This window comes from Cupressus sempervirens, chromosome 2, assembly GCF_028749045.1.
Source record: "Cupressus sempervirens isolate cs-2001-9-10 chromosome 2, ASM2874904v1, whole genome shotgun sequence".
Lineage (NCBI taxonomy): Eukaryota > Viridiplantae > Streptophyta > Pinopsida > Cupressales > Cupressaceae > Cupressus > Cupressus sempervirens.
Window position 1 is genome coordinate 676,463,756 of NC_143119.1, and position 24,358 is coordinate 676,488,113.

Here is a 24,358-nt window from a genome sequence, read left to right on the forward strand (position 1 = left end):
GGAGTATTGAAGGATGAGTTTAAGATTGTATAGAAGAAGGGGTTGACACGAGCCCTAGATTTTCCAAGAAATTTTAAGATTGAATGGATTAAAGCTAATGGTCCGATTAAAAATCATGAAGAAGATTATTCATGCTATAATAGGGTATCCAACATTTGACAAGAAGAAAACCATGTGATGCCAGAGAAAAGATGTAGTCGAGGCAAATACCAAGGCCGAGTGGAATGGATGTGGCATGTTGATTTCAAATATTACTGGTCCATTGATAGACTTTTTTGTGAGAGTGATTGCACATAAATTTTACCAGTCCAACCGACTGAACAATATGGCATGTATGGTAGTGGATCAAGCTTGGAAGATTGTGATCAAAGGCCATGAATATGATCTTGCCAAGCTCTAGTGGTCGCAATTGGCCGAGAACCTTTTGTCAATTAGGAAGGCAAAGAATTCAATGTGTAAGTTTGGATAATTGATAATGTGTATATTCTTTTATATTCAAATCTAATTTCCTACTATTGGAAATGTTGTATGGGAGCAAGGAAAACTTGCTACTAGGCAGATAAGTGAGTATATTGCAAATTTGGGACATCATTTTGAGAAAGTGTTAGATGGATTCTTTGATGAATTCAAATAGAAGATGAAAAGAAGGAAAAGGGTTCCTACATCTTTGGTAGAGACATACTATAATGATGTGTGTTTTCTAGTTGATACTGATTACACATATGTACAAGAAGTTAAGCCAAGGGTAGCTTGGCTTAAACCATTTGGGTATTAGATTGATATTGATGATGTAAGTACAACAATCACTACATAGATGACTAAAGAAATTGATGCAAATGTTGAGCCCTTTGGCAAATATGAAGAAGGAAACAAAAAAATAATAGTAGATATCAAAATTGCTTCAACTGACAAGAAAAGAAAGAAGATGATTAAATACCTAGAAGAGAGACTAGACACACAAGTCGAAGGTGAAGGACCTTTAATGATTACTCAAGGTCTTGGAGAAGACCAAGAAAGTGATGATGATGTAGAGAAAGAGGAGGAAAGTGCAGAAAAGAAGGGTAAAGCCCTAGCTCTTATTCCTCCACCAGCAAAGAAGGCTAAGAGAGTCAAAATCATAGAGCCTAAGGTGAAGAAGTTTGTAAAGAAAGTAATATCTAAGCCCCTCTCTTGTCCTACACCACTCAAACTAAGAACCACAACAACTACTGTAGCTAGTGTTGAGCTACCATTGCGAAAGGTTGTGGTAAGAATTATCAAACAAAGTGAAGGTTCTAGTGGAACAGAGAGAAAGTTGACTGCCACCAAAGTTCAACAAAAGAGAAGAAAAATGATTACATAGAAATATGGTGATGAGGACTGTGTAGAGAAAATCGAATCTAATGAACCAAGTCACACTCGAGTAGCTAAACATATAAAGCCAAAAATAATTGATGAGGTATGTGACAACGTTAGAAACTTTGTAGAATTATCAGAATTTAAATTCATAAAGTTTGGAACACTGAGTGTAACTGATAAATCTAAGGAGAAGTATGTTAGAAATGATGGTAAATTTCAAGACAAAACCTATAGAGATGGGAAATAATATTCTGAATAAATTGTACATTAGAATTGATGCCAAGTGGAAACATGCAATAAAGACTGGGAGGTAGATTAGAGAAGGAGCTTTAGCTAATATTATGTCTAAGCTAACAAATAAGAAAATTACAATTTTTTTGGAGAAGTATAGGAATATATTTGTTCCTAAATATATAGCTTTTTTGGTCTTGGAACTTAAAGTTGAAGATATTGTAAATCAAAGTGAATTATTGTGGAAAAGTATTTTTGGACTAACCACTAGTAAGGAAACTAACAAGGGTAAGAGTGTTAGAGATGCAGAATTGGATAATGTATAAGATATATACAATTACCTAGATACACTTGAAGAAGCCTTTAGGCAAAAGGTCAAGGAGAGTGAAAAATGTACTGTAACAATTGAAGATGTTCATACAAATGAAGAAGACATGGGTGTGTCACGCTCACAAGAATAGGTGAGTAAGGACCAAAAGTCTCAAGACCTATAGTAGAGGGAAACAAGGAGAGAATGTTGAAAGAAAAGGAGAAGGAAGAAAATAAGAATGAAGATTCAGAGATAGAGCCAAGTGTGACAACCCACTCTCCACCCTTGGCTATTTTAGATTCAACATCAACACAATAGGTGCAAGCCCCTATAGTACAAATCATGCCAAGTTCTACTATTGTTGTCTCTGGCACTGATGCACAAGATATACTTGGTGGTGAAACCCCTTCACCCACTCCAACCTTAGTTTGTTAAGCAACATCACTCCTAAAAAGGGCAAAGGAAAGAAGAAGAATAAGATAAGCTCTCTAGGTAATATGTTCCCTTGGACGAAGTCATTAAGTTGCTAGATTGGGATTTGAAGAATCTCACATTTGAGCAAACAATCATCTTGCTTGAGACATCTTGGCAAGAAAGAAGACACAAGAGGAAATGTGAAGAGAGAAACAACAAAGGAAAGTGTTGCATGATATTAAAGACATATTTGTGGATGCATTTGACTTTCATCACATTGATAAATAAGCCCATATTATCTCTCAGTTATAGCAAATTGTTGAAAATTTTAACACTGAGGATATAGAAACAAATGAGAAATTGATGGCATGGCTAGAGAAGAAGTTTGAGAAAAAGGTACTTAAAAAGGTTTCTAATGTAATTGCATTGAAAAAGTTGATCTGTCAGCACTTGTACAGAATCTCGAGGAACTTATGAAGAAAATACAAGATATGTACAATATTATTTGTGATGTCTTCAGATTCACCAATGAATTTCAAGCTAGTACTTAGAAGATTAAGGCTGATCTAAAATCTTCAAGGAGTTTTATCTCTCAATCAACTGGATCATGTTCAATGCATTACAATAGAATTTTATTTGCACAAGGGTGAACCCACAATAATGGGTTCCACTTTAGTGGGACGAACAAAAATGAAAAAAATTGCAAAATGGGAAATTGAATTTACCATATGTTCGCGCGAACATACTTATTATGTTCGCACGAACTTTTTTTAAAATCATGTTCGCACGAACATATTTCATATGTTCGCATGAACATATGTGATAAATATGTTGTGCAAACATGATAAGCATGTTCGCGCAAATGCCATGTTCGCGCGAACGCCATGTTCGCGCGAACGCCATGTTCGCACGAACATGCAAAATCACAAAAATTTTAACCTTTTTTTCATTTTTTTAAAGCTCTTTTGACTTCCATAATTGCAAGAGAATAGTCTCCTACTGTAAAATAAAACATGTCAAAATGTGCTACTCGGAGTAAGCTTTCCAACGACTATAATTTTAATACATAATTTAATCATTAAGACTTTCAAATATTGGTTTAACTCATTATAGGTTCATTACTAATTGAACATCAACCGACTTTGACACCTCGGGAAAATTAGTAAATTAGGTCAAATTTTTTTTGAAAAATATGGAGAAACTAGCTTATTGAGATACCTTTCTATTCAAAAAAAAAAAAAAAGGTTTATGATAAATTGACTTCAAATTATCTGTGTCAAATGGAACGTATGTCTGAATTACGGTTCATGTCACTTCAAAACTTCATAAACTATACAATATTCAACCAAAATAAATCAAACCAAATGCATCCTCTTGATATTGATGTTACAAATCTAACGTTGAAAGAATTACTTCATTATCATTTCTAGGAAAAAAGTTATGTGTGTCAAATGGACTGTCACTTTTTAAAATATTGAATTTTATTATGTACCACTTTTCGGAGGAGATAAAAAAAATTGACATAAATATTTTTTTTTTTAGATTAAAAAATATGGTTACAAAGTAAGAAAAAAGTACTCAAAATCACTAGTTTATGTCACCTTGAAATTATTTATAGTTTTGGAGATATAGTCACTTGAATGTGATGTTTGTTGCAAAAATATTGATTTCAATGTCAAAATTGGTCAAAAAGTGGAACCTATTATTGTGGGATCACCCACAAGGGAGGTTGGTCAAGGTACACACAACAAATAGTCGAATAAGGGCCAAACTTATCTCAATACAATTCATGTTAATACCTCATTTGAAGGTAATGCAATGTGAGTTAGCCTCATTAAAGGATCTAGTGCAATCATATCATAATATTTCTACTGCTATAGCATGATCAACTTGGTCACTACTTTGGAGATCAAGATTCAAGTCATGGAATCACTAAGAACCACATGGGATCATGCTCTTTGTATGATCACTCATACTCATAAGCCATTCATTGATAAATATGGTTTGATTCCATCCTCCCAACCCCAACAATAAACATAAGAAGAATGAACAAAAAAATGATACACATTCAGAAGCCAGAACAAAGGTATGACAAGCAACATCAAACTATTTGAGTCATGTAATATATGTAATGTGTATATGAGTATGATGTAAAAAAAATTGTAGTCCTATATAGACCAAGTGATAGACATAGGGGGAGTACTATCATTTTTGAAGCATACTGTAATGATATAATCATGACAAAGTATTTTTTCACTAATGTCAAAGGGGGAGATTGTTGATATCTCTAGTTTTGTTGTCTATTAGTGTCAAAAAATTAGTCATATAGAAGGCATAATTGGTCACTCATCATTGGGACCGAGTCACTCTATGTAGGCTGGGTCATGTATTTATTAAAGATTTGTAAATAATCTTGTATATGTTGAGCTCCATGGGAGTTGAGCAAGTCTATGGTTGTCGAGTATTCCTATGGAAGTCGGGTTCAGTTAATGTCAACCAAAGCAGAGTAAGAGGATGTCGAGTCATATAGAAGGTGTCAAGTTAGTTGAGGTTGAGTGTTAGTAGGAAGACAAGTTATGAATGAGCATCATAAACAATATGTGTCAAGTAACACCATTTGAACAAGAAAGTCTAAAATGATACAAACTTTGAGTAAAGCATTTTGAGCTGACATGTAAATATTATTTAATAATCATAGAGTTGTTTATAGAGGTTGTTTTGCATTTTGACATGCATCCTCGATCCCTATGAAGGAAAGATAACTAATCATATGAAGAGGCTAAAAGGGAAACATCAAGATCATTGATCTTATTCTAGAAGACTCTACAAATGCTTATTTAAAGGCAAATCCAAACCTTATTTCAAAAAGGATGTGGAGTGATGTGAATGCTAATGCAAATGAGCTAGGTTTTGGAGGCTACAAGTGAAGTTATGAAGTAACATAATTTAGCGACCTAGTGAAGCAATGAAGAGTAGAGAAAATAAATATCATATAGGATATTAGATTAGAGAATGGAAAGAGAAGATTTGTAATCATCATTGTAAAAGAAAACTGAAAGATCGTGTACTAAATCATTTTGTCAAGTGAATTAGGGTAAATCTATTAAAATAGTGGTCCTAAAAGGCCTAAGTAAATCTCTTAATAGAGTTCTTACTTCATTGTGAGTTTTAAATCTTTTAATCAAGGTAGACCTAATAGTCTTGTAAATCGCTTAACAGGGTAGACCCCTCATAGGGCAGATCATCAGAAGTGATCAAATTTGTAGCCCTAATAGACAAACTTTGTTTCTATAGTAGTGAAGATTTGTGGGTGTCATCCCCACCCAAATTTTACCTTCACCTTGGAGGGTTTTTGGGTAACCAAAATCTCTTGTGTTATGTGTTTATATTTACATGTTGATGGCCGTGATACATAGTTAGATTTATTTTGGCTTTTAAAGTTTAAGGTTAGATTATGCATGATCTAGATATGAGATGGATTAAGTGGTGAATGCAGTTAAGTTATTTTGAAGAATTAAACAATTTAGTGATCTTGATTCGCCTCCTCCTCCCACTTGATAGTCCCTATTTTCATTGAGCTTAATTTTTCAAGATTCTAGGGTGAAAATATTGAATTGATTGTTAGGGTTGCATATTTCTTGTTTTTACTTGTAGAGAAAACCCTAGCAATTTTTCCCTAATTTGATTATTTTATTCTTGTCCCAAGTGAATGGTTTTAGTGCCCTAGGGTTTGATTTTTATTTCCCACTGCAAAAAATTTCATGAAATTGGTCTATGCCCTAACCCTAGGTCTTTGAAATTAAGTGGGTTTTCATTTTGCCCTTATACATCATTCTCGTGATGTTATGATAAATGGGTTAGCAGAGCATTGCAAGGAAGTGTTTTAAATGTCCCGATTATAAGATAAAGGTGTCTTCATAGTATCATGATTGGTAATGTTTGTATTTTCGATCTAATGATTTCTTTTGTGTCGTAAGATTGTGTCACAATTTAAATGGTTTAATTTGCAACTATCTCCGATGTTATGACAAGGGAGGTCATCATGGCATTAGGAGTAATGAAAATGGGTGCTATGATATTACAAAGTAGTTGTATATTGTAGGATCTTGAAATAAATAATGGAATGTTGCGATATTATGAGGAATCTGTAGTCAAAAGATCATAAAGATATTAAAACTAAGAAATGGTGCACTAGCAGATAGGTGTCCAATTTCTAATTGGTCAAAATAGAGGTATGGATACTAGGTGTGTGCTTAGTCAGGATCAATGGGACCAAAGGAAATGATATATTATTTTGAGTGGCATATGATGATTTCAGATGTTACGGTGAATGGTTCATTGTAAGATCTCATGACAAAACAAAGTATGTTCCGATGCTGCGACAAAACCTTGATCATGAGATCATAGATAGGAAATGTTAAGCCCGTGATGTTATGGGGATAAGGGTTAATCATTATCAGAGGATCGTAGAAGTTTCAAATGTAACTGGCAATGTTATGAAATAGAAAATGAGACCACGATCATGAGATCATATGATGGAAAGGGTCAATGTAAGATGCTACGAAGCTATTTTTTGAGAGATCATAGAGGAAGGAAAAGTCAGTGCCGATGCCATGACAATGAAGAAATCATAAGATTGTAGAATGGTTTTTCTACTATGTCCGACTAATCGACAAGGGTCTTCCAAAGGGTTTTCATAACATTGAAAAGCTATTTATGCAACAGTAAGATGATACAGAGGGTCTTTTCATCAGTCATATTTGTAGCATCATAAGCCCTGCTTTGACATTAAAGTCTTGAGTCACTTTTCTAAGCTGGAATCAAACAATAAACTTCTTGACCAATGAGAATTGAGCATAGTACAAAATGTGCATGGTTGGGTAGTAATGGCGACACTCCTCTAAGTTGACAGAATGATGTTCATATTATGTTTCAAGTATGCTGAAATCAATGCAAAGTGAATGTTGATTTGTATACATTAAGTTGAAAAGATTTTCCAACTTCACAATCACAGTTTGCCATTTGCAAAAAGAGAAAATTTGAGTAGTTTCAGAGCTTTCAGTGCATTCCAGATTGTTATTTTAAGAGCTTTTGAAGAATATGGTAGTTTTTATATCCAGTATTTTCTAACATAGTGTCAAAATGTTTGACAAAGAAGTAGAAGAGATTCAAGCATCAGACATGGGAACAACAGAACCTTCAACCTCTAAAGGAGAGAAAACTAGATAGAGGAAACCTAATAGATTTGTTGAAGAGTGAATAAAATTGGTCCCTGGTTCTTCCAATGCCAATGCTACAGATGATCAAGATTTTGTCAATCTATATGCCCTCTGTACAGATGTTGTGTGCCTTGGAGTTTTTGGATCATAAATTTTAAAATATATTTTTCATAATAGAGAGAAGAAAGTTCTTGTGTGCAACCCGTGGTAGAAGAATCTTGCCAAATTGATATTTCTAGAAGTCTTTTTAGATGTGGATTTGATGAAGGCTTTGTTTCGATGCTACAATCCAGTCACAAAATTCTTCCATAGGAGAGATGAAACTATTCTCTGCACTCTAGACTGAGAATCATTCATTGAGGCCTTTGGATTGGATGGAGCTATGGGTGAGCTTGAGGATTTGAAAGATTTATAGAGGAAATTTGAGGTGAACAACAAGACCTATACTGGGAAATCTATGCTACCACATTTTCCCATGGATTTAAAGAATGTGGGTGACAACCCTAAGAAAGTGGAAAAAATGATGCCACTAGACAAATTGAAGAATTATTTTGTTAAGACTATATATGGTGTCCATAAGGTGGTTGGCAAGGATGGGACTAATATGGTCTATGGAATAGAATTTATAATTGCTAGAGATGTACAAGACTCCTTTCATGGTGGGGAATATGATTATGTCAATTACATTCTGGAAGTGATGAAGGAAAATATTACCGAGGCTCAGATTGTAGATTTAAACGACTTCACTTTCCATCATTATTCATTACTGATGCACCTGATTCTCTATAGAAATATGGGATATATTAGTTCTAACTTCATTGACCATACTTCTAATGCAAATGGAGCTTTACTAGTGCAACTATGGACACTAGTATGGGATATCAGTCATCATTTTTATGATTATGTCTCATTTTAAAATAATTTTAGTGTTGTAATTATGAAAATGTTAGATCTAGGATATTTTAGGGCACCAAATATTCTAAAAAGTCTTTTGAGACCAGCGTTGCTTCCTGAAGAAAAAAGACTTGACCACAATTGGGGAGACACTTTCTTATTTCCTACCTTTTCTTTAATGAGAGTCTATGGTTGTCCTCAACCACCCCATATATTACCAAAATTTATCCCTCCTAGGTTAGGAATAATTCAATTTATTTGGCAATTGGTCATGGTCAATAGGGAATATTTGGGACCCAAAGTGCATAGAGGAACATTTTTGTTTAAGTGTTTTAGGATTGGTGATTTTACAATTGGCAAAGAGGCCCTAGACCAAATTCATTCTTTCCTTCATCACTACAATTTTTTTATTGGCCCCTACAGAATGTATGACCTTGATAACTAGATGAGGGTCACCCTTAAAGAAATGAGAAACTATGTACTGCTAAGCACCAAGGAATTGCCCCATGAGGATGTCATTCCAAATATAGTTGCAGAATGTGAGGTAGCTAACAAGCTAGCAAAGCTTGATGATGTTCTAAGGGTGGAAAGAGAGTTGAAAAGAAAAAATCCCCAATTCATGGGATTTTACATGGATATTCCCTATCCCCAGAGGATTAGGAAGATGGTTGAAGATCATGCTGAGATCGTGGCTAAAATTTTGGAGGGCCCAATAGGAGAAGAAGAAAGGGTCTTCCCTGATAGCCCTGAACCTAATGTAACCTTTGAAATAGAAGAAGATGATGTACCTCAGGCATCATGGATGGAAAAAGGAAACAAAAGACAAAAGATTGTCCATATCCCTCTTGAAGTGAAATAAAGGACATTATATATTTTGCCTGGGAATAGTGAGCACTTTGCTGATTTAAGAAAAAATTATCTAGAAAACAGAATAAATGCAACAGAAAATACTCTCATAGACTTGGAATTAGCATCAATAAGGCTAGATGATAGGATCATCCAAGCTTAATAGTTCTTAGAGGATGATGAATTCATCAAGTCCATTGAATTCAAGAGCTTCCTATATAAAATAAAATAGAGTGAACTTGTTCTAAAGATGAAACTTGTAGAGTCTGATGAGAAAAAGATGGAACTTGTAGAGAAGCTGCAGGCCTATGATCCTGAGAGTGAAGTAATGACTCTAGAGGAGGCCAGGGATTTGGTACAGAGGAGTGACATGTTATTAGTGTTTGGATGGGACTTAGAACAAGCATTTATGCTTGATCAAATAAGGAGGCAGGAGATTGCCATTTGATATAAGGCAATTGGTGCAGATGGATTGAAGAGAGGGATTGGTTTTAACATTGACACCAAATCCCTAGCAGTCTAGAGTATGGCTCCTTCCTCCAATAAGCCAAAGTTGGTGGATGTACAAAGTAATAATCAAGGTAACATGATTGTATGGACTCTACAGGGCACCTCTAGCATAGATATTTCCAAGGCATTAAAACATTTTTCATTTATGAATGAAGCCAAAGTAGAAGAGATGGAGAGAAGATTGTTAAAATCCATACATGATTACACTAATGTTAGGAAGCTCTATGAATATGAGCTTAGAAGTAGCCATATAGAAAGAGAAAAAATTATGGAGCTTGAGACCAAATTCAAGCATTGGAAAATGGGGTTGCATCTCTTAGAGAACAACTTACACAGGCAGAGCAAACAATTGTTGTAGAATAGAGGAAAAAAATTGAAAGTCAATAGCCAACTAAAGATATAACTAAGGCTCTGGTACAAATAGAGGATGTGGAAGAAGAGACATCAAAACTAAGAAGAATAAGCATTGATGCTCCATCTACTTAGCAAGGAGTTGATATAAGGATAATTGTCCTTAAGAATATGATGAGCCACAAAATTGAAGTGCTGAAAAACATATCTCAGTAGGCTCATAATTTTTATGTTTGTTTAAAAAGTGCTAAGCAATTTTGCAATGAGGCACTATCATGGCTATCACCCATATTTAATCTTTGAGGGTCATATATTCAATTTCTAGAGAGGTCAATTGTACTAATGGCTAGAAAGCCAGATTTTCCTGACAAAATAATTATAGTGAAGGAAGGTTTGGATGTAGTGAAAGAATTGATGGGTTTCTTCACTGGAAAATTGTAAATTATACAAGGAAAATTGAATGTTTTATCTCTGGGAATACAACCTTGCATACCATCCATTTTGAATACTGCTAGCACAGTGATGGACTAGAAAGAGTGGTCAACTTCTTTTGATAATATTTTGACCCAAGAAGCTATAGTGTCAATTTTTGAAGACATTTTAGATATTCCATATAAAAAATTATTTGATTCCTTGTTCATGGTAGAAATAAATCTAAATAAGTTTATTGTTGAATCCAAAGTAGTCATGGATGCTAGGTGGACTAAAGCTACGCAAGACTTGCAAGAAGTAAAAACTATAGAGTGGCCCACCAAAAGGGAAATTTATGTTTGGGAAGCAATAGGAGAGATCAAAGCTTTACCGACTGAAGGTAGTTAAGATATTTTGTATATAGTATAGTGGAGGACAGAGAGAAGAAAAATCAAGCCAATGATATAAATGATCACTTATTTCCTCAACTACTTATCTTTTTTTGATTGATATTTTGGAAGAATGTTCTGTATACCTTTTTGTTCCCTTCTTCCAAAGTATTTGTAACCATTAAAATTTTGACATGTGTCCTCCTCTCATCTGTAGCTTGTTACAATCCTATATAAGGATTTCCAAGATGAAGAGTAGAGGTCGGTTGTATGTAGAATTTTCTCATGTGTCATGTATTATTTTGTAGTCTATCCATTTTGTTCTATGGTGATGTGAATGAGTTCAATGATTGCATACTTGAATACAAAAGTGAACATTTAGGACCTATGCTTTGTCTCTTTGTCATATCATGAGTTTCTATTAGCAGTATTAAGATCTGAATAAGAAGGGGTTTTCCCTTAATTATCATTATTTTTAAGTTTTGTCTCCTTTCTCATACATCCATAATCTTGGGATTGACTGAACAAGTTTCATTCAATTTAATGCAATATAAATAGTTGTATATCTCTTGTTGATTGTTGCTAATTCAAAAAATTAGGTAATTACTTTCTATAATGGATAGCATTTAGGGTTTGAGAAAAAGATGATAATCATAATGAAACTTAAAGTTTAATGTTGACAATTTTAATCACAAGTTGATTAAAAAGGTCCAAATCTACTAATCTTTGATGAAGGTGTTGGATACAATTGTTCAATTGTGTGTTTTCTTTGATGTTACACAAATGTCATATCAATTATTAGTCAGAGTCTATCGAGCTTAGTTGATCAGCAAGGTAAAAGACAGAGTCTACCGAGCTCAGTTGGTAAGCAAGGTAAACGATAGAGTCTACCGAGCTCAGTTGGTTTACAAGAAGATTCACAGTGTCTACCGAGCGTTCTCAGACTTTATCTTGAGCAGACAGTTGTTACCGAGCTTTCAAGGTTAGCAAGGAAATTCAGTGTCTACTGAGCTTACTCAGTCATCAAAGGAAAATATGGCAGAGAACAGTTCTTACTAAGCTCTCATGGTCAGCAAAGGAAATTTAGTTCTTACTAAATTCACTTGACAGCCAAAGGATTTCATAGAATTTGTAGTATTAACCAAGTTGAGATGGTTAACTCAGGAAATTATTTTTGGAGCAGTGTTTACCGAGCAAGTTTGGCCAATGAAGGATTTCATTGTTTTGGGAAATAAAGTTTATTTGTTTAATGCAATATTTGTAGCTGACTGATGCATGGTTTATAGGTGATTTTAACTTGTAATTGAGCCAACTTGATAATCTGAATGGTATATATGAGAGGTCAAGTTGCGAATTTTAAGTGTGAGGAATTGAATGTGACATGAATGTAAAGGTGGACTGATTATTGTGAGATCAAATTTTGAAGGATGATTAGAGATCATTGAGGAGCAGCAAAGCTATATTCGATCAAGGAGGATCTAATGGTGCAGAATAGAGATCTGTAATCAAAAAATTCAGTTGCATCTTATTCAGGTCAATTCATTGTTACTTTCTGACAATTGTAGCAGTGATTCTAAAATCTCTTAACAGAGTTGGTTTAACAACCATTTTGTAAATCCTCTAACAAGGTGGACAGTTGAATTGAATTGTTCTAAAGACCTCTAGCAAGGCCACTCCTAATAGGGTGAATAAATCCTCTAACAGGGTCACACCTAATAGTGTGTTTTGTAACCTTTAATAGGGTTGACTCCTAACAGGGCTCACTTTAGAAGAGTGAAAATTAGTAGCTAGTTACTTGGTGGTTTTTTCCATATTGGGTTTCCATGTTAAATCAGGTGTCGCTTGTGTTCATGCTATTTACTTTTGCATGCATGCTAATAATTATGAATGCTTAAAGATCAGTAACAAGTTAATCTACCAAGTTACAACATTTTTGTGAGTATTTACCGAGTGACAGTAGTAACTAGTTATTTAAGACATCTAAAGGATCTGGATTTGTTTTTGTGGTAACTGATTCACCCCCCCTCTTAGTTACTCCATCCATAATTCCAACAGAAGGGCCACACCACCCTACCAACTCATAACCAAGAATGCAACAATATGGAGACAAAGAGATGACAAAATGCTTCCCAAGCAATTTTATTATACTTGAAAATCTTTGCAATATTCTCCAAATGAGAGAATTCCAAATTCTTACAATATGAGAGAGCTGCCAAACCAAGAGCTTCCAACTAACTTGCACACCAAGAGCTCCTACAAGAAATTACTCTTGAAGACTTCTACTTCCCGAACTTCTACTTGAAAAGCTACACCTTGAGAGCTTTTACACCTTGAAGCTTGACCTTCCAAAGCTTGATTAGAAATGCTCATATGCCTTGTTTAAATAGGCACTTACCACCCAAGATGTTGCAACTACCTTTCAACAAATATTTAATTCCCACTCAAATACAACTAAGCACCCAACAAATATTAAATGCATGATTTAATAAAATGTACACAAAATATTTAATTCCCACTCAAATACAACTAAGCAACCAACAAATATTAAATGCATGATTTATCCACAACCTTTTAGAATTCCACCTACACAATATCCACAACCTTCTAGCATTACACCTACACAATATCCACAACCTTCAATAATTCCACCTACACACCTCGATAAATGGAATAACAACCATTTTCTTATTTTTTCTATTTACGCCACCTATGCACTTTGAAAATTCTCTCTCTCTATTTTCGTCACTTTCTCTCTCCACAATTATTATTATTATTTTAACTTTTAACATGCCCCCTTTTTTTGAGATGCAATATGCTCCTACATCAATCTTTGACTCTATATCCCATTGGATAAGACACTTGAAAGTTCAAGAATACACTGATGATTCACTTAATTACAAAACATTTATAACAACAAATCAATTTACCATTTTATGTATTGAAGAACTACAAGTGTTGGTCATTTCTTATTTGCATCTACTTTTTGGTTGTAATTAGCTACTGTAATCAAGAAGTTTATCAGCAAATCATAGAAGGATATACAACATTTATGTTGTAGGGAATAATCTTTGAAGAAAAGAGTATCATGTTAGTAATATAAATCCCTTAGGTTTTTTCGCCTTGGCTTAGCAGAGCCTAAAGTGAAGTGAGTCCCAATGACTTTGTTAATGTTGGCCCAGAACTAAGATTGAGTCTTGCTGAATATAGGATTTAGCTCATCCTTAGACTTGTCCCTATCTTTGTTTCCTAATCTTAGGTTTAAGTCCACTTGATATGTTCCTTACTAGAAGGAACTCCAACACCACTCCCACCCTCAAAGTGTCTCACCTTCCCAATAAACTTCCAACATAATATATTTTAGTCAAGCTTTAAAAGGGACTTTTATAGAAAGTAATATTGTCTTTTTGAAGATTAATTAGAAGATGGGAGACTAAAACTTGTCTAAGTATGATCAATTCAAATGAGTTTTTTAATTTAAAAAATGTTTGTTATAGTTTAATTGTAATGAATTTAAATAAGATCCTTTGATGTTGTAGTTTTTAGGCTTGATTAATAAGCATGTCTCATTGAAGATTCTTTAATTTATTTCTAACTAGATGTTTCACCATATTAAACTACATTAAACAAGTGCCACATAGCCGCTAAGTACTTGCCTTTAGTTTTTAGTTTTATTTTAATAAAATTATTATAGTATGTTATATTTTAATACATTCTAAAAAGTATAATAGGTTAAAAGTATAAAAATCTAAACTAACTTATTTACATTTAATAATATTAAACATTAATAAATCACATTAGATTAATCAAAAATAATTTTTATAAAGTATTAGTTTTACAATCCATGAAATCTGCTAGTCAACAATCAAATAATAGAAAAATATTTTTTATAAATCTTAAAGTTAAAATTTTTGCAATCTACAATATGTATTAATTTGAAACTATAATTTAGAAATGATTAATTCTAACTATAAAAAAAAGGCAAGAGCCTACGACACAACGATAAATTGTGAGCCTCCTATGTGGGAGGTCTTGGGTTTGTAATCACACTAATTAATCACAACACATAATAATAATAAAAATCAATCTTTGCTTCAGCCTTTTATTTATGTTTATTATGACATGAGTTATAATTATGACTATTTATTTATAATTTTTTAAATAAATAAATGAATAAATAAATACACACCCGCTTTTACCCAAATGCTAATTAAGATTTTAGATTTAAATATATACAAAAATGTCAACTAATTAATTTTTAGAACACCCACAATCTTGGATGTGGGTCCCCCACATCACCTCAATTTAATATGACATTGTTAAGTACATTGTTATTTATGTTTATTATAACATAAATTATTATGACTTATTTTTAATTTATAATTTTCTAAATTATAATTTTATATATATATATATATATATATATATATATATATATATATATATATATATATATATATATATATATATATATATATATATATATCCCCTAATTAAATTACACTTCTTTTTACCCAAATGCTAATTAAGATTTTAGATTTGAAAATATTAGTTTTACAACTAACTTAAATGTAAGTTTGTTTAATTTTAGTTAATTGTAAAACTAATACTTTATAAAAATTATTTTTTAATTAATATAATGTGATTTATTAATGTTTAATATTGTAAATATAAATAAGTTAGTTTCAATTTTTATATTTTTAACCAATAACACTCCTTTAAATGTATTAAATATAATATTTTTATACTTTTATCCTATTATACTTTTTAGAATGTATTCAAATATAACATACTACTAGCTAATGCCGATGGACATTCTTTAATGCGGACATACAATGACAGAATGAGTGAAGTGGGATGGTGTGAACGTGTTACTATTAACTTTTATTCTTCTAGATTAAATTTGACAATCATCTACATGTCAAAAGTTTAAATCTTATTATAAACAAAATATACTATTAAAATAAAAAGCTTAAGTTGGTAAAAAATAAATAAATGAAGATAAATGAAATATATATAATTTTAAACGTAATAAATTAATCTATAATTATTTGTATCGGCATTTTTTTATATAGATTTACTTTATAGATATCTTAGAGATGTATTCCATAAAAAATGTATTCCATTTCTTTTATGGTTCTTGTCATACTGTTTTGGGCTTTAAATTACAAGGGCCTGTTTGTTTACTGTTTGGTTTATGGATTCAATACACAGCTAGGGAGAAAGCCAAGGTGGTCAATTTCGAATTTGTGAAGGCAATTGTTACTGCTGACGAGATCTTCTTGCTTGATCCATTGAACCAAGCTGTTCTTCAGTTTGTGGATCAACTCAGGCAACAACTTACATGCATAAAATCATCTAAAACTTAGGGAAGTAATTGTGCTGCAGATGGGTTAATGCAGTGTGAACTTCCATTTGAGTTCCGTGTATTGGAAATAACTCTGGAGGTGGTTTGTACAAACATGGATGCAAATGTTGCACAACTTGAGAGGGAGGCTTATTCTCTATTGGACGAGCTGGTTGTGAAAGTCAGTAAGAAGAATCTTGAGAGCGTACGGATCTTGAAAAGCAAGCGTGCAGAAGGTATGATTGAAAGTTTTTTTTGTTTTGTACACGGTTATAAATCTCATATTTTCAAAGACAAAAAAGTAAATAATATGTTTGTAGGTGCGTAAAGAGTGATGGGTTGAATGGATTGGATTACAATGATAATTAAACATAAAATACATCACATATAGAAATTATAAAATCATTTCATTGTCTGATAATCTAAAACAATTATATTGTGATTCTTTTATAGAGATCTCTGATTGTGTGAAACATCAGACATAAGACAAATAGACTTTTTCAAAACTATCTAAACATAAATGACTTCTAAAATTTTACAAATGTAAATATTAATTTGATCTAACCATATTTGGTAATCTAGTTGGAGTTTCTAAAATCCTCTAGTATTTCATTTGAGTGGGAAATTACACATTCCAACACTCCCTCCTAATTTCAATCTCAAATGTTGTTGCATACAAATTCCAATGTGCCATGATTATTATTTATTTTTCTTTGCCTATTTTTCACCTTTTGCCTCTTTGATTCCTTTCTCTAATCTGTTTCCCAATGCTATTGCATTCTTTTTTACACTTGAACATATGTACCTGAATAAACCTGTGATCATTTCTGCAATTTTCTGCCAATTTGATCCATAGCTCCATCCACAATTCATTTTGATGCAACCTATCATAAAATCTTTATCGCACTCTCTATTCCAACATGTCTTATCACAATGATTTTTCAAACCATAAATGTTACAGGGATTTAAATCCCAACATCTATCCTTTGTATCCCAACATCTATCATTTGTATGCCATTTCCTATTATAGTGTGAACATTACACAATCTTTATGCCTTTAATTAATTCTCTTGAACTTTTATTTATCTTTCCACTGCCTGAATCATATCCAAGACCACCATATTTTAGCCTAACTATAGGCTTGATTGGATTCATTATTCCTTACTCATGCTTTCCTAGGCCTTTACCTTTGAAACTCATTTTTTTCATAATCTTCAAATTGACACTATTATTATCATAACAAATGAAATCTACATGCTTGTCATTTTCGTTCTTACACTTTTCATCACACATTTTTAGCTTCAGCAAAATACATTTCTCAATTGTATAATCACTCAAATCATTTGTGTCACATGATACACCACATACAAATGGTTTCACATTCAAACATTATTTCTCTTGTTTTAAAGTAGACAATTCCTTCTTTAACACACTATTTTCCTCTTTCAATTTTTTCACATTTTCTTTCTAATTCTTTATTTTGCTCTCTAAGCTTGCATGTTTCCTTCACCTGCCAATTATGTACTTCTTCCACAAATTTTAGCCTATCCTCTAGCTCTTCCATTCTCTTTTTATATTCACTAATTTCATTTAAAAGTCTACATTTTTCTTCTGACCTCTTTCTAATCATTATAAATTTTTTTGTATCTAGTTTCAATAATTTTTCTTTCAAACAATCCATCTCAAGAGTCAAATTTATATTTTCCTTTAAGACTCTTTTACCTTGTTTTCTCGTTTTAATAAACTCAAATCTATCAAATGAAAATCCAATCTCCCTCTTAAAACACAAATCTAAAAACTTTTGTCACCATAGACTATTAACATCAAATTTCATACATACCATGATTCATATCAACACTCCTCAATCATAGTGACTATGATGAAAACAATAGAAATCCTCCACAAACAGGTGCCTCCAATAAAATGGTCATTCTTTCTTTCAATGGGAGCAATGATTTTCTTCTTCACCAAACAAACAGTTCTTCAAAACTTCCACATGATTTGACTTATTGGCTGGACAACAATTCCTTTGTTTCAGAAGATATTATCTTCACCATATGAACTTCACAACCTGACTTTGATTGTAGCGGGGGGTGTGGATGGATATGATCTACAATGATAATTAAATATAAAATACACACTACAGGCACATATAGAAATTATAAAATCATTTCATTGCCTCATAATCCAAAACCATTACATTGATTGTATCCAGAAACATCTAAATTAACCGACATAAGACAAATAGAATTTTTTAGAACTATCTAAACATAAATGACTTCTAGAACTTTACAAACCTAAATATTAATTTGACCTAACCATATTTGGTAATCTGGCTAGAGTTTTTAGAATCCTCCAATATTTCATTTGAGGGGGAAATTACACATTCTAACAAAGAGTTTAAAATAAAGGTTTTGGCTTTTAGGTATTTGTGGATCTCTTTGTAGCATAAAGTGGTTCAAAAGTGTCATTTCAAAATGTTCCCCATGAACTTGCTATGTTCATACACCAATAGTCGCTCACTCAAAAAAACCCCATTACCTGTAATTAGATGTCTCAATAGTCTTAATGAAAAAACTATCACAGTTATTAGACCCATATTAATTAGCGGACCTCTTCTCCTAATTTTGTTTGAAATTTCTTTATGCAATATGTATTATCCCTAATCTTTCTCTTTCCTACATGTATTGCAGCATTTATTTATAATTATTTCAATGTTGATTCATTTTAAAAGGTAAGGAATGAACTTGAACATCTTCTAGATGATGATGAAGATATGGCTAAGTTGTATTTAACACGGAAGTATGTTCAGACTCAAGAACTACAAGCTTCAGAAACAGCTAAAGGTCCGAGTGGTTTAGCTGTTACCAACAAATTGTCTCGCTCAGATTCTCGCCCATTGAGAACTTCTAGTTTTATTCACAGTGTTTGTGAGGATGAAAGCAAGGTAGAAGACCTTGAAATGCTGTTGGAGGCCTACTTCATGCAAGTTGATGGAACTAGAAACAAGATTTTGTCTGTGAGTATATTTCCTTGCGCCATTATCATCATCAACTAGGGTAAATTGGGGTAACTCAATGTTTCAACATGTGCATTAGCTTTTTGACTTGTATAAAAACACGTCCAGCAAACAAAATGTATCTTCTGTTTGCTTTGTTGTGTTGATTTTTAAAAATAATAGCTTGCTGCCTTTTTATAGTTTTGTTAGAGTTACAGCACTAATGCTAGTGAACTGAGACAGAAAAGAAAAAATGAAATGGGTTTGGGAATGTATTTCTGTATAATTGTAGAGGTTAAAAGGGTTATTTGATATTTATGTTTAATGATAATAGATTTCTACAATTTATGATATTATATTTACGCTTCTTAGTTTATTAGTATCAACATTTGGCTCAGAATCAATGCTTTATATCATCAGGATGAGAGAGCTAAGAATGTAAAGAAATGTTGAATCGTTAAGTATGATCCCAGAAGTTAATGCTAATATATCTTACATAAATATAATATTTATATTTCTACTATCATACCATTTGCCATCATACACTAAGCTTGACTTACTTTTTCCAAGCTTAATTTTTCAGTTGATGTTTAAAGGTGGCCATTGTTTGTTCTAATTTAAAAGTGTCAAACTTTTTCGTCCCTTGAACTTTATTTCCTGCAGCTTAAGATTTAAATTTAATAAGTTAGAAATTATGCATATCAAATGAGTAAAGTGCTTTAAGGAAAGGTCTCTAATTTTTGTTGATATATTGAAATACTAATAAGACTTATAGTATTTAGCCAGTTACCAATGAACGTTTGTAGTGTCTTTGAAACCCAAAAACAACTTGCAGACAAATGACTAACTTTGAACACAATTTAAAAGGTTAATAGATTCCCTACTTTGCAATTTGCATAACTTGAACAATCTTATATGTATCTGAATTCACAATGGAGAATCATTTGAAGATATTAATTTGTTTTTAAAATTGGTATTTGGTGGATTTTGGAAAGTTTCCAAGCCCTTATACAAAATGAGAAAAATAAAAACAATGAAGCCCAGCGAAACAAGAGCAACAACATGGAACTAGCAGCAGTAAAGCCGCATTACATCAGCAAACAAATAACAAAGATGTTGAAAGCTTAACAACCCAAGTACCAAGGGAGCACTTGATCATGATGCTTTGGAACCAAAATGCTTCAAGGATCATTGGACAGCCTCGACCATTTCGTCTTTCTTGTAAATTCTCCTTTAAGCCTGAGCTCCATTTTTTATGGTTACACTTGAACCAGAAGGAATCAAAGGGCCACATGAAGCCCATTCCTATTAACACCATTTCCACTCAATCAACAAATGTGGGAAGCATCCTCTGCAACTAAGCTTTAGGGATGAAATCTCTTTTTCTACAAACTTCAAAATCCTTTCTATAACCCTTCTTTAGTACTTCCTCACAAAGGGTTGTACATGCATCATTAGCTCTATCCAACAAGGGGCCTTCTACTCATCATTGAGAGGTTGTCAAGACAAAGCTTGCTACTTTTTCCTCTAGAAAGAATGCTTTCTCTTATTGCTTAGGCTAACCAGCACGGAATGACACACTTTGAGCTAACAATGACAAATGACAATGTAATTTCTAAAGACTCTTTCTATTTGTGGTACCCATTTATCCAAGTAAGAGGACATGGGAATCCTAGAAGGGAGCACCATATCAACCTTCTGTTAGAGTGGGTTTGTGGTTATACCAAAAGACTGATAGCGTCAGATACAACCACTCATCTTACCCTACGCTGGAGGTGGTTAAGTCCTTGTCATGAATTCAGAAAGGAGGGTTGAGTATTTTGCCAACAATCTCCTTCTCAACGTTATCCAAGGGTCTGAAGTTTTGAGCTTGTGACCTAGCTCTAATACCACTTGTTAGAGTGGAGTGGTTGTAGCACCAACTGATACAACCACTCAACTTATGGTACAGTGAAGATGATTAATTCTTCTCACAAATCCTAAAAGAAGTGCTGAACATTTTGCCAACACCTTCATGTAAGTGCAGAACATGGCAAAGAAGATCACCGTTTAAATCATCCAACATCCCTATCATTGTCTTTGTCCTGATTTCCATCCGGGCCAATCCCACACAAGCCTCATTTTCAAATTTGCTTTCTTCCACAACGTCATCTTCTGCAGATGGAAGAAAGTTTTCCAAACAGTAGGTTTTTATAAAAAAAAAATATTTTTGGGCCGTACTCATTTTTTTCATTTCTGCTCCTAAGTTTTGGGCTTGGGAATTCCAGAATTTTCTTATAATAAGTCTTGTTCTTTGTATTGAGGCCGAGTGTTCTTTGATGTCTCTCACAGGTCCGTGAATACATTGATGACACAGAAGATTATGTGAACATTCGGCTGGATAACCATCGTAATGAACTTATTCAGTTTCAGCTTAGTCTCACAATTGGGAGCTTTGTGATAGCCATTGCTACTGTGTTGGGAGGAATATTAGGGATGAACATACATATGCCGCTCTCTGATACTAATGGGTTGTTTTTCCCTTTTTGGGGATCTGTTCTATCAGGTTGTGTGGCACTATTCTTTATAATGACAGGTTATGCCCGCTCTAAACTATTAGGCGTTTAGATGGGGAAGAGTGAGTTGTGAGTCTTTTATCTATGAAGTCTTGGGTTTGAATCTATTTGAAATTAACATATAGTAATAATAATATATTTTATAATATATATTTTACTTTTTTCACATCAAAATGTAAAGTTATCTTGTCAATAAAATTTATAAAAAAAATTTAAAAAGGATAAATATGAATGGACACATTATAGAGATTTATATTTTATTGATTATTTTTTAGATTTTAAAAAAGGAAAAACATGAACATAGTATAAAAACCTAAATAAAAATATAAAAGATAACGAGGAGAAGATTTAATATGGAACTCTTTGAATAATTTGTTAGTTAATGAAATACATTTTATTGTAGAAAAAATTCAAAGTTAAATGTATTTAGAGGTAAAGTAGGATTAAGGATTGGGTGAATATCATTTAAATGAAATAAATTTCAAATGTTCTATTGATATTCATATGTAATGAATTAGTATTGTAAATATAAATTAATAATTTTTTTATTAAATATATTAGAAAAATTCTCTCCATGAATAATAAGAAATGAGAAGTAGAGAAAAAGATAAGATAACAAATTTAAAGTTAGACTTTTTAATCTTTATAAACAATAAAAGTCAATAACATTGACGTTAAATTTCATGTCTTAAATTGGAAGGTGCATACATGAACATTTTGAAAATATATATTCTCACAATTTAATTCTCAAGACTTACTCAAAATTTATCTATCTCAATAAATATTCTTTCTTAATTTATGCTATTTGTTAAATATTAAATAAATAAAAAAATTTAATTTCTAAATTAAGATTTTTAATATTTTATAGATGCTTTATAATTTGAGTATTTGATATTTTATTTATTTTTACCATTTTATCCACACATAAACAACCAATACCATTAAATTCTAAGCCTATGTGGAAGTATGTGACTGGTTGGAGTCAATAACAAATCTCACTCAAACAAAAATTGTTTTCAATTGATTGGGTGTATTTTAGATAAGATAATTTATCTTTTTTTCATTTAATTTTATTTTAAAAATAAGTAAAGATTAACCTTTCTTAATAATTTATTATGTTTTTTAGAACATTGATAAATTGATTTAAAAGCAATTAAAAATTAAACTAATTAAAAAGTTATAATAGTGAATGGAAGAAAGTAAGTATTTCACAATTATTGATATAAATTTTAAGGAACTTTTTGAATTATTGGTTTAGGCTTTTTTATCAAAGGAAAATAAATGAAAATTGCTACTTATTATATAATTATTGAATAGAAAAGTATGATGTTAAAATGGAGTATCTATTGAATTTAATTATGCAAGTGTTTATCACACTTTTTGATAGGGTTATATTTATATGACTTATCTATTATAGCTCCACATTTAACCAAGTGATTAGTTACCTAATTCATTTGCTAGGAAAATGCATGTTTGAAATGAGAGTTAGAACTCCATTAATTTGTCTTCTACCCTTGTTTCTACTTTGTTTAGTCTTTAATTATAGAACAAGTCTATCCTCTATTTTATTGAAAGGCAGGGACTATACCTCCACCTAAGCTCTTGTTATTATTGTTTTTCTTGCCATAGTACATGATTTGAAATGACTGTAGAGGGGCCAAAATGCACTTGACTTGACAATTTGTTTGTATTTGTTAAATATATTAAAACTTACAAAATTATCAAGTGTTGTCATTGTTAAATATAAATAAATTATTGATCATATGCATTTATACAAGCATTCAACAAATATTTTGAATAGATTTATTGTTTATTTTTAAGTGTTAGTATTACATGGTACATGAAAATTAAAGTTTAAATAATATTTTTTATAAATAACATTTGGAAGCAAAGTTTAAAGGAAATAAAAAGGAGAGAACATGGCGAAAATTGCTCATTTCTAGCCCTCACTTTATTCTCACAACTTATTACCAATTACTGAACAATACCCACTCCAAAATATTCCAATTTATCTTTTTCCTAGAATTAAAAATTTGTATAAGAACATTTGAGCTACTTAAATTTAAGTAGAAATTGCACTTAAGTATATGCATGCACGGTCATAAGGTTAAACGTATTCCTTTTCTACAATCTCTTAATTTATATGAATAAGTTTCTAGCCTAGATCATGCCTACTGATTTTCTCCTCAACATTTCAAATCATACTCATGATCCATCATTGGGATGGGAGAGTGCAAGAAGAGAAATGGCAGGGCATAGAGTATGATTTGAAACATTAATGCAAGAATAAACACACAATTAAAACCAAAAACATATTCCAATCATTAATAGTTATTCTTTGAAAGTTAGTCTTAACAAAATATATTTAAGATGGCTAATAACCAAAGTGGGCTTAGCCATGGAGGAAACTTCGTAGTTAAGCACACTCGATCTAGAGTAGTACTATGATGAGTGACTTCTTGCAAAATCTTGGTGCTTTATCTTATGAGCATTACCTAGATGCAATGAAGGCTAAGCACTCCATTGCTACTCATGAAACATGAGTTAA

General features: G+C 32.2%; 1 pseudogene across 1 annotated transcript in view; it reads left to right on the forward strand.

Annotated features, from left to right (window-relative positions):
• Positions 1-21,901, forward strand: part of LOC149575170 (magnesium transporter MRS2-4-like) — a 69,083-nt pseudogene extending 47,182 nt beyond the window's left edge. The window contains exons 2-4 of the transcript XR_016360279.1: positions 16,125-16,558; positions 18,992-19,276; positions 21,587-21,901. The product of XR_016360279.1 is annotated as a magnesium transporter MRS2-4-like (transcript). The remainder of the gene's footprint in view (positions 1-16,124; positions 16,559-18,991; positions 19,277-21,586) is intronic.
• Positions 21,902-24,358: the final 2,457 nt, after the last annotated feature.